The following is a 12,943-nucleotide window of genomic DNA, read 5'->3' on the forward strand; positions in this document are numbered from 1 at the left end:
TAGATTAAATTAGCAAGTATCATAACCAGGCAGAGGGACAAGAGAGTCTGTGTGTGTGTGTAGTCAGTGTCTCATTCATCTGTGTCTGTTTGAGTGTGTTTATGTGTGTGAGAAGAATGTCTGTGTTTTTTGAGTTGATACTGAATAGCACAAGGAAGAAACATTGGTGGATTTTGCACTTGTAGCCATTTTTTTATTTATTATTTTTTTATTGTATTTTACATGAATATGTGTGCATCAAACGTGGAGTGAGTAAGAGTCTGTAGCTCAAGGAACTATGTTTTTGTTGTTGTTGTTTTTACAATAGATGTGCACACAGTTACTTTACTGTACTTTCTGTGTGCAGTTACTTCAGGGTTAAATTTGCGAACGGAACTTCCTAAAACCTCCTTTTGGGGACATCCATGTATGTCCTGAATTGAAAAATGATTTCAGTGATAAATAATTAATACTACTGTTAAAAATGTTTGTGGTTAAGATTTTTTAAATATTCTTGAAACTAAAGCTGCATTTATTGACAATATATAATAATATGACACAAATACAGTACAAAAATAAATATTATTACAATTTAAAACAATTCTTCCGAATGTTAATGTATTTTAAAATGTAATTTGTTCCTGTGATGGAAAAGCTGAATTTTCAGCAGCCATCACTGCAGTCTTTAGTGTCACATGATCCTTCAGAAATCATTCTAATATACTGATTTGCTGCTCAATGAACATTTCTTATTATTATCAATGTTGAAAACACTTTTGAAATATAAATTTTTTGTAAAATTATAAATGCCTTTACTATCACCTTATTTTCATTTGTAATAATAATAATAAAAAAACCTTAGTGACCCCAACCTTTTGAATGGTAGTGTATATTCTCTAATTCTAAAATAATTTTTTACATTTTATAAAATAAGTTTTATTTATAAATAAAATAATATTGTGCATCTTTAAAAAGTAATGTTAATTTAAAGGACAATATAGAGTAGACAGGAAAGTAAGGAGAGAGGGGAGGAACGGGATTGGGTCACGGCCCAGGTCGGATTCAAATCTGAATCCCTGTGAGCCAACAGCTTTTGTGTTGTGTGTTGTGAGAATGTGTACAGCCCACAGTACCACAGGTCCAACATTTTAATAAAATTCTAAAACAAACAAAAAATTATTAAATAATTTCAAGGTCAGAATTTTTCTTGAGTCATTATAGTTACCTTTATATAAAAACAATAGAAGTTATATCCTAGTTTAGGTAAATGTACGTGTGCATGTGTGTGAGTTTAGGGAGGCTCAAGCCCTTATTATGATGAGAGTAAAATAAAGGAGAAGAGTCTTATCACATAGAAACAGGTGTGAAAATGACAGTGTGGGGGCGGAAGCACTCACGCACTCTCTCTCTCTCTCTCTCTCTCTCTCTCTCACACACACACACACTCACACTCTGAGCAGGCTTTGAAGCCGTTCTGCCTGCAGGCTTTCTGTCCGCCCTGATGCACATTTATTTCTTGGTAGCAAGTGGTCTGATTGGTGTATGTGTGTGTATGACAGGGTTTTTCTTCCTCCTTTCTTTCCTCTAACAATAGTGTATTGCTTTATATTCACACCAAATCAAATAAGATTTGTGTAGAAATCTTCTTTAAAGAATCTAAGCCCATTACTGAAGACCAGACGGATGTACAAAAGTCTGAGAGCACTAGTGAAAATGCTTCTCTGTTACAATCATTTCTAATTGAATACAACATACAAATTATATTATCAGCATGACCATTGAGTGAAAAGTTGAAGTGAAAATGTTTTTTTTTATGAATTACAAAATGTCTCTGTATTTGGTTTGTCCCTCTTTCGTGTTAATGAGAGCAGCACTTAAACGGCATGAACTCCACAAGTTTGTGTGAAACTGAAAAGCGTCTTTGAAAAATATCTTCTCAACAGAGTTGTCCATATCAGTGTTCTCACAAACATCCTTAGAATCCAGAATATTTATTTGGAATCTTAAAAAAAAGTGTTTATTTATTCCCAGTTTAAATGATTTAAAAACATATATTTTTACTTTAAAAAAAATATAATTTAATTCAAAAAAAGGTTTTCAACAATGTGGTCTTAGACTTTTGTGTCCCAAAACAATGTCCCAAACATTCAGAAATCTACAGGTGTGTTTGGACATACCTGATGCTCAGAGTCTCCTGCTGTCTTTTGAGTGAGATCTGAGAGCAGCAGGTCTCTGGGGAGCATTTGTTGTCTCAACGGGGTGCGAATGTCTTTTTATGGGTACCGGCAGATCCCTGGTGTAGCTGAGCTGTGTGTGTTTGTGAGTGTGTGTAAACTCTTGCCGCTCCAACAGAGTATGTAGCTGTGATCATCCAACAGAGCCCTGGGTAGACAGCACAGGCTCGGATACACAATACAGTATATAAACGACACAATGGGACGCACATATCTCTCAATTTCTCTCTCAATATGATGTCTTAGTCCTGCAGAGTGTTTTGCTTGTGTGCATCTCACATTTCTTCTTTTCTACCAGACAGATTGTGCCATATTTCCCCCACTCTGTAATGCTGCAGCAACTCGATACTGTCTGGCAGCACATTTTTCAACTTTCCAACACTTTTTAAACTTTAAAAAATATCTGTATCAGTCAGTAGTAGTAAGTGTATTTTTCTTGGATCTAAAGAAGATTATTTTAAAAATTAGCCTTTTTTTTTACTCTAGTGTTTTATTCGTTTATGGTTTAGTCTGATACTGCACAAGAATAGGGTAAACAGCTTTTTAATTGTTAATTGTTCTCCCTGAAAAGGAAAATAGTTACAAATAGTTGCAAGTTTATAAATAGCTACAAAGACATGGCAAGTAGCACGTTGTCTTATGCATGAAATTTAGAAGTTGAGAGACTGAAATAGTTTCTTGTAAAACATAATACAATAATCTTCATTTACGACTTTGAAAAAAAATTTCAAAGTGGAGAAAATTCTAACAAAATTGCCAAATGTTACAATATTTATGAATTCTCATGAGATTTATTTATTTATTTTTGTCAATTTGTCTTTTTTTGTCAATTTGTCACAAATATTACGTATTTTGGAGAGCGGTGATCTGCTTGTGAATTGAATTTGTACAATCTAATTTGTACTTTTCAGATCAGGGGTTTCTCTTACTACTGAAAACCCTTAGTAGAGACTCTGTCTCTACTGTTTTTTAGTTTGTGTGTTGCTTGATGCTTATTGCACACAATGCTGGATGCTTTTGATTCATTTGGAACTATTTCAAAAACTAGAATTCAGTATTGGAACTGTCAGTTTGATCATTTTTAGAATTTAAAATGGATTGATTCATAGAAATTCCTATGACAGTTACCTCCAAGGTCATTTGTCTTGAGGTGATTTAATGGAGTATCTATCATGGTTGGATGTTTAACGTGGCATTGGACCCACACAGCACTTTTACTGTTTGGTCTGTCAGTCAAATTGAATTACAGTCTCTTTAGCTCTTGTTGGCAAGCCAAATCAGATGTACTGATGTTGTATTTACATATTTATTAGATATATCTATCAGATTCTCAGTCTGAGAAACATCAGCCATTAATCACAGTATAAACTGTTACATATGCAACATGCAAAATAATCTCCAGCTGAGACGACTGTGCAGAAACTCAAATAGTATTTCAATGTTCTAAACCCCCCGTCAGCTCTGTTGTGTCCCCTATCAACTAAAAGATCCTATGTTTTTTATTTGTCATCTCTTATCTCTCTCTATTGCTCTTTCTCTCTCTACATGACTTTGCAATTGTGTGTTTGTTTGTGCATGTGTGTGTATGATTGGCTGCATCCTCTGTCTATCATCTAATGTTATTTTTTCAGTCTCTGTATGTGCGTGAGCTTCTTTGTTTGTGCGTCTGTCATTTTCTCACTTAATGAGGGCTTGTTTTTTTTTCAGTTCCCATAGTAATGTCAAGATAATGATGCCTCTGTGTCTTGTCAAGACGTCTGACAACACGGTGGGTTGTCTGTGACATCCAAACTTACACAGCATTGTGGGAAAAGTCCCATGCGAGCGGCACCATCTCAGTGGTCGAAGAAATTAGAGGAACTCTATTATATCGGAGTCTGTTAAAAAGACAAAATGGGGACAGATAGGAAGATACAATGAGGGAGCAAGAGACAGAGACAGGTATTTTTCTTGTTAGGTGTAGTTATAGTGGAAAACTTGCTTGTTTAAATCATGACAGCTCTCAGTCTTTGTGTTAACTCAGTTTTTTATAACTCGGGTAACTTAGTTTTTGTATCAATATTGGCTCATTCACTATACAGTTTCCACCAACACAAAAAAACAACAATTTTTATTCTTGTTCACAGAAATTATAATTGCAGGGGCTGATTATCTATTCAAAAGAGTAAACTAATACATTTTGAGATTTGCATCACATGAATAGCTCCATATATATGGCTTTTCTGACATAGTAAACTTGCTCAGTAGCTCACCTGGTACAGCATTGCACTTGTGATGTGGAGAGCACTGGTACGGGTCCTGTGAAACACAAGCCACGATAAAAGATATCAAAGACTTGCAGAAGCAAGCTAAAATGGCCTGGCTGCTTCAGTAAATGATTTGTATCTAATGTTTGCTTTCGTTAACACTATCAGGTTTAGGGTAGGGTTTAGTGTAGGTGGTACATTATTTTCAAATGCGATAGACCTTTCACCACCTCTCACTGGACATTGTATTGTCAAACTGCTGCCATACATACAACAAGCAAAGCAATAAAATGTTGACAGGTTCATGTTCATCTGTTTTGAATAAAACTGAACACAATTTTAGCACCACTTACAGAACATTTCACTTTGAATGTGTCATGAAACACAAAAAGTAATGTAATATCCTTTTGCAGAATGTTCCAAGTTATGGCATAATGTCAAATACAACAAAAAATCGCTTGTTATATTCCTCATTTGTAAGTTGTTTTCAATAAAAGAGTCTACTAAATTAATAAACATAAATGTAATATAATTGATGTTAAACATTATTTACATTACAGCAAACTCCACCTACCAATTTTCATCCACAAAAGTAGTCCCAGGATGGAAGACTGTGACAGTTTTACAGATCAAATAAGAAACATTTTTATGGAATAATGTTTGAAAGTGCTTTTACAAAAATAGGAACTTCACATTTCGAAGTATAAATGCTTGTAAATGCTTATGTCTCAGTATGATTCTTTGGATTTTCAGAAATATAAAAATAAATAAATAAAAATGAAAAATAACAATACTTACTGAATAATAACTGAACTTACTAACTGAAAAATGATTGAATTGGGTTTTAAAACGTTAATATAGAAATGACAAAACTGTCAATTAAAACTAGAACCAAGCATCCACACCTTGACATAATGAAAGCGGAGAGAGAAAATAAATCTGCTGGATGACAAAAGGCTAAAACATGATGTACAATATGCAGAAAACAAGCATCTGAAAGACATAATGAAAGACTAAAGAGAGATGTCTTCTTGCTTTGGTTTTTTTAAACTCCTCTCTCATTTGTATTCAGCCCAGTCGTCAACAGATAAACACACAGCCCATTCACACTGTTAGGCTTCTCATACTGATCTAACATCCGAGAACAAACGCTTTCATCAACACACCTGATATGAAACGCTGTGACAGTCCGTTTTGTTTTAAATTAACAGACGTTCAGGGACAACGGGTTGTTTGTCAGTGCCCACAGGCAGAGATAGTGGTCTATTCACAGGAGAATCCAGTGGCGATTTAAATGCACGCTCACGCACACACATGAGACGAGGGAACATCATCCCCTGAGTGAATCTTTCATGGTTCTCCTCTTTATTCCTCCTAAATAAAACTCTCTGCTGAAATATTGACGCTGTAACTTTTCGGAGCTCCAGTTCTCTCATCTAAAACCCTCAGTAATGCTCCTCGAGATTCTCAGCAACCCTTGAAAAACTTCTTTCTCCTGACTCATTCACTTCTTCAAAGCACTTTTTCTGGAGAAGAGAAAGTATGTCTATATAGCTGAGACTTTGTATAGGGGCAAGTGGGTCACTGGCTTGCAGCTTTATAAACCGTGCCTGTTCTGTGACCTTTGAAGTCCTTTTTGGGATTTTTAGTTTTTATCATTTGTTCAAAACTCATATGATTTTCAGTCTTCCATGCACCACCCTTTCTGCGTCGCACCATCAGTTGAAGCAATTATAAATGAGTTGAAATCACTTTTATATACTACCTTTCAAAAGTATGGGGTCAGGGAAATGAATACTTATAATTTCTGAAGGATCATGTGACACTGAAGACTGGAATAATGGCTGTGGAAAATTCAGTTTTGCCATAGGAATAAATTATATTTTAAAAGTTATTAAAATAGTAAATGGTTATTTTAAAATGTAATAATATTTCATAATTTTACTTTTTTTTTTAAATCAAATAATATGGCCTTGGTGAGGATAAGAGAATATCAAAAACATTAAAAGTCTTACTGACCCCAAACTTTTGAACATTTGTGTATTTGACTACCATCCTGCCAAGATAACAGAAGTTGTAATTCTGCGTACAAATATAAAGGATTCATGGGACAAAACTTATTTGCAGGAACAATTTCACATCTGGTATCATCTGAATCAGCAGGCTTTCGTCTTTGTTGTCCTATACCACAAAAACACAAGGATATACACGTTGAAAACAAAATCTTCCTTGCTTCAGCAAGAAGCAATGCGGTGTGTTTGAGTGTGTGTTTGATCTCAACATGACATTTGAGAGAAGCTGTTATAATAAGGGTTTATGAATGAGAGCTTGTGTTGTTTTCTCTCTGTCTCTGAACATCCTGCAGGCTGAAAAACAACCTTATTCTCTGCACAACAAACAAATGAAAGGCACAGTGTGTGGAGAACAAGCAGAGTGAATCCATAAAGCCATCCTCTTGACAGTCTCGAATGCTCTTTGAAGTATATACACTCTTAAAAATAAAGGTCCTTCAAAAGGTTCTTCAAGTGATGCCATAGAAGAACCATTTTTGGTTCCACAAAGAACCATTCAGTCAAAGGCTCTTTAAAGAACCATCTCTTTCTTACCTTTTTAGAATCTGAAGAACCTTCTTTCGCCCCAAAGAACCTTTTGTGAAACAGAAAGGTTCTTTATATGTTAAAGGTTCTTTATGGAACCATTTAGACAAAAAGGTTCTTCTATGGCATCGTGAAGCACCTTTATTTTTAAGAGTGTACTGTGTTTTTGTATTAAGAATAACAAAAGTCCGTTCACTATGGCTTCTATAAAACTTTTCGTTTCTTCCAGGATTCACACGATCCATGGTAGATTCATTACCGGCTTCAGGTAGAGCAGTGTTCACCACAATATCTGAGCTCAGGACTACAGCTAAACACAGCTCAAGTGCTGAAATTTACCCCTGAGAGAGACAAATCACTAAAACACCTTTAGGGTATGCATGCATGTGACCTTCTCTACTAATTGCTTTCATTTTTCGTGTTTACATGCAGGAGAAACATTAGAAAAATTATGCACATGGCATTTTTGTGCAATGTTTTCTCAGAATGTCTCTTGCTTCTTTTTCACAACATATTAAATTAATAAAACTTTAGTCGTCTATCATTCTACCCAAACAAACCATCATGAGGTATATCCCTAGGAAAATGCACAAAAAAAATTTCTGGCAAAAATAAATAAATAGTATTTAAACAAAAGGGTTAAATTGGATTCCTTTAAATATGCTTAACGTTGTGTAAAATGTATTTAAAAATAGAATTGTACAAATAATGTTTTAATAATGTTTTCATGTTTCTTTTTTATAAATAAAAAGCTTTAAAAGTCCGTAATTTTAAATCCAAATACTTCACATTTGTGCACCCTTTGAAGGTAACTAAGATATTTTTATGCAGTTGAAATGCATAAACCTTTTGAAAACATGATTCAAGTCTTTGGAGTCTAATACTGCTCGTAGTTCGTAAAAAAAAAAAGTAAATTCTGTCTTTTACTTAAACCTGTGTTGTTATTTTTTTATTCTGTAAAACACAATAATAATATATTGATAATCTTTGAAGAAAGTGCCAAAAAAGAAAAGAAAAAAAAAACATCATAAAAGTAGTCCATGTACTATATTCTGGCAGCAGATTAAAATTTTGGCTGTTAGTCACTAAAAATCTTAATTGAACTTTTGTGTACACTTTTTTTTCTTTTTTTTTACATTCAGGATGTTGGTGGTTCGTGTTTGATTCGAGTGTGTGTGTGGAATACGGATCAGTGAAACCCATGCAGATTGGATCAATTCTAATTAGCTGTCCGGGGATTTCTGTATTGCAAGGCCACTAAGCAGCTGGGCATTTTAATCACATATCTTAAAGTGGCCGACCTGAAAGTGACCTTTTGAAAAAGAAAGGTAACTGCTCGCTTTTAGCTCTAAACCGTAGATTGCAGTGAACATCCCTGAACCATGAGCAGAAAAAGCATCTCTTTCTTCCCTCTACCATTTTTCTGGTCATACTTAAAGATCAGCTTCTCCTCAAGGAGCAGAAGTATATGTTCTTTGTGGAAGTGTATTAGACTTAAATGTCAAAAGGCTGTTAAAATGATACGGGGAAAAGGCTGTAATCGCTATGATTCTCCTTCTTCTTAGGCCTTTCTCTCCACATTCTACTTTATTCTCTTTTTCCCTCCATTTCCTCTTCCTCTTCAATGTCACTGTATAAAGTCAACATTAAACATGCACCAGTCAGCCAGAAGCTAACAAAGACTCTCTCTCCCTCTCTGTAAGAAACTAAAAAGATGTACACAAAATTAAGGGAAAATAAATGAGCTTCTCCACAGTACCAACAGCCAGAGGGGCCAAACAGAGCTGCTCTTGTAGTTCAGTGATGATAAGTAGAAAAACAATCTGACAGAGAAACACACAAGAGTTGTTCTGTACTCCAGTTTTGGAGAAGCTGCTTTAAATTAAGAGCAGCTTGTAGCTTGACAAGGTTCAAAGTAGGTAAACTACAGTTAAACTTCTCTTTACAGAAATGTATGCTACTGACAATTTATCATTTAATCAAAGCTGTCATTTCTAGCACAAAATAATAAGGGTTTTTGAATTATTTATCAATATCAGTTCAAATAAAAGGACTAATACAGATAAATCTACACTAAAACAACTATACATTGATACTTATATAAATTATTAAAATATTGCAGTGACATCACTATCTAAATCAACATCAGTGTGTTCTTTAGGTTTTTGTTTAGTTTAGTTCTTTATTTTGAGTTGTTTTGTTTTTTGGGAATGAGTAGGGTAGCTAGTACCTTGCTGCTGGAAAAGCTACAATACACTATTGTACTGTAAAAGCTGCATCACGCACAAGCGGTCAGCGAAACACTATATATATTCCATATCAAGTTTCAACTGTTTATATTTCATATTTCTCAGATCATATTTCTCTCTTGATCTCACCTCTCTGTTTCTTCTTCATCCTCACATGGAGACTTTCAGCCTCCCCTTACATTCATAATTCAGTTCTGCCCCATATTCCCCCCAGTATTTATAGATTTAAGTCAGCCGTTAGTGCTGATCCACGATCAGTCTCCTCTTGTGTGCCATTCTCTTTAAGTAAACAAGGTATTTAATTTTTATTTAGATTGGATTGTTTTGTTTAAAAGCTGATGAAGAGAAAGCTGACATTGGGAATTTAATAGTCAGTCAAAATGAGTTAAAACAGTACATAAATCAGTATAGATGACTCTGAGATTCCCAACTGAGATTAAAGAACTGAGTTCATTATAACACAGACATTAGCTCCGGCTGTGCTAAAACATTCGAATATGAAGCTGCAGTTCCTGGCTTGTGAATTAATTTGTTTGTACTCACGTCATGTTATACTTAGAACTTTTTCCTCATTCACCTTCAAACTGTCTGTGAAACTCGGTCAGCTTTGCACGGGAAGTTCCTGTGGCATCGACATGGGACTTCCTGTCATTCTAGCCACATCGCTGCACTGATTACTGACTCAGCAGTGTAACAACATCTGCTTGGTATCAAAGCTCAGAAACGCAATACCACCTTTTTATGTCTCCTGGATGACCTGTTCAGAAAAATTGCTGTCCTATTTTCATCTCGGTGTCTGATAAATTTGTTACTGAGAACTTTTTTTTCAAACTGGTCTTGGGAAGATTGTGTGTGAGAACAGAAGCATTATTCTGTGTTTTAGTGTTAGAATGATCTAGACCTCATAAAAAACTAGTAATAATGGGCAACACTTTACAGTAAGGTTCTATTTGTTACCAGAGGTATGCATTAATTAACATGAACTAACAATGCAAAATGTGTAAGGCATTTATTAGTCTTGGTTAATGTTTAATTTTATTAACGGAACCTGGGCTAACATGAACAATGAACAGTTGTATTTTCATTATCTATTGTTAAAAAAAAACAATAAATATTGTAAAAAATGTTTTGCGCTAACTAATAGGACCTTATTGTAAAGTATTAGCCCAAAAATGATACAGTGGTACTACTATGGGCTTATTACCACAGTACTGTGGTAATACCATGTTATTTTTCAATATGTTGTATTGATCCGATATCTGCTGCAAATTTCTTAAGATATTTCCTAGAAAAAAGCAAGATACTGTATTTGAGAGATCTCTATGTTTTAAAATAAAAGTATGATGCATTAAAAGCATCTCTACAGCCTCTGTTTGAGCTTTGATGGTAGAAATTATTCTTTTGTACCAAGCCAGTATGAAAGTACAAACCCGATTCCAAAAAAGTTGGGACACTGTACAAATTGTGAATAAAAACAGAATGCAATGATGTGGAAGTTTCAAATTTCAATAGTTTATTCAGAATACAACATAGATGACATATCAAATGTTTAAACTGAGAAAATGTATCATTTTAAGGGAAAAATACAGTGGGGCAAAAAAGTATTTAGTCAGCCACCAATTGTGCAAGTTCTCCCACTTAAAAAGATGAGAGAGGCCTGTAATTTTCATCAAAGGTATACCTCAACTATGAGAGACAAAATGAGAAAAAAAAATCCAGAAAATCACATTGTAGGATTTTTAAAGAATTTATTTGCAAATTATGGTGGAAAAAGAAGTATTTGGTCAATAACAAAATTTCATCTCAATACTTTCCAAAACACACGAAGTGTGAAAGTGTGTGTATGTTTGTGTCTTTTTAAAGCAGTGTCCCTGTGTGTGTGTTGATTTGGATGTGTGAGCTGCAAATTCTTAAAGTGTAACAGCTTGAACGTAGCAAGACCTGCCGCAATGCAGTGCATGTGTGTATTTGTGAATTCAAAGGCCATAATCTCTTTCAAATTTATTGCAGAATCAAATGCAATCTCATTATCACTCTCCCAGGCCATCTGTAGATAAAATGGAAAGAAGTCCTGATGAACCATTTAAATAAACAATTTTTTGAGGCGGTCCACTTGATTTTCCCAGCTGTGTCATAAAGATGAGTTTTTTTTTTAATGGTTTCTTTGAGCTGTTTCAGCCACAGAACAAGCGTTATCTAAGTGCTGTGGTTGTTGATTTTATCTCATATGCTTGTTCTGTATTGAGCTCGTAATTGACTGTAAACCCATCACGTTGCAGCATATTTTTATGTCCTTTCTGAACTCATTACAGCTTGTGGTTGGAAATGCATGTCTTTGCAGAGTGGAGATAAGAATGTAATCGACCACTGGTAAATTCATTGTTATTTTAATTTCCTAGAATCCCCTTTGCATATATAATGCTGTTGCTTTTTAATTTTTTTTATTAAATGTAAAAAATATTATCAGTGATATTAATTACTTTATCATTAAGTGCGTGTGCTATATACAGTAATATTGTGAAATATTATTACAATTTAAAATAACTTTTGAATTTTAATATATTTTAAAGTAGTGAAAATCAAGTTTTTAACACTATTTAAGACAAACCATGTGCTAATTAATCAGTCAACACCATGTATGAGCATTTTCTCCTTAAAATCTGGGTGTATCAAAGTCTCAAAAACGCGGTTTAAAACAGCCCCTTGTTCCTTCTGTTACAAACATGTAACAAATCCCATCAACCTGCGGGGCGAGGCTTTTTGTGGGGTGAGCATTGTAGCCAATCACAGATATCACATATCTGTTGATGTCATGAACTCAATGGCTAATTAGAGGTGTTTAAGTTAGTCATGCAGAATCCACTCACCGCTCAAAAGTTTTTGAGCGCCAAGAATTTGTTCAGTGCTGAGTTCTGCACGCTCGCGAATCATCTCGTTATACCAAACAAAGTGTAGTAAACGCAATGTAAATTGAGATTAGGCTTGTTCGAGATGCATCGGCGCTGCGCAGACCGATCGTCGTATGACATCGAAGTACCGCGAGAGCAATTCAAAAGCGTAAAGAGACGTTTGCTCTCCAATTGCATCGTAGAGCTTCACTGAATATAACGGAACTTTGTAAGATCGCAATGAACAAAGATGAGTGTAGCTTTTTAGTGATTATAAGAGGAGCACTCTTGGCACCCTGTGTATAATCCATTTGAATAAATTCACTCTCTCACACAAAAGTTTTAGGAACTATGAAAAGGTTCCTCTAGTGCGAAAGCACCTATATTAATGGATCTGCATATAACGAGGTAAGTATGTAAAGTTACATTTAAGCCATTTTGAGACATAAAAGATGTAATCTAAAGATATGAATATGTGAGTGATTGTGGCAAAGGGAATCGCTTGAGGATTTGTGAGAGATGTCATATGGTCCATTATTAGGCTAATTCAGCATTACGCTAATTATACAACCTTGATATCAGCCATGTCTTGCCCTGCTGATAACACCTATCGTAACTCTCCCTTCTCATCCTTTTCTTTGCCTCTTCCTCTTCTTCTCACATTTTACAGCTTCCTTTGAAGCCCCAGTAGAAGCAGAAATAAAACTTTGTTCAGATTGCCTTCAGCTTCAAACCGAGAGATGCTTTTGA

This window comes from Sinocyclocheilus grahami, unplaced genomic scaffold (assembly GCF_001515645.1).
Source record: "Sinocyclocheilus grahami isolate Dianchi unplaced genomic scaffold, SAMN03320097.WGS_v1.1 scaffold106.1, whole genome shotgun sequence".
Taxonomy (NCBI): Eukaryota; Metazoa; Chordata; class Actinopteri; order Cypriniformes; family Cyprinidae; genus Sinocyclocheilus; species Sinocyclocheilus grahami.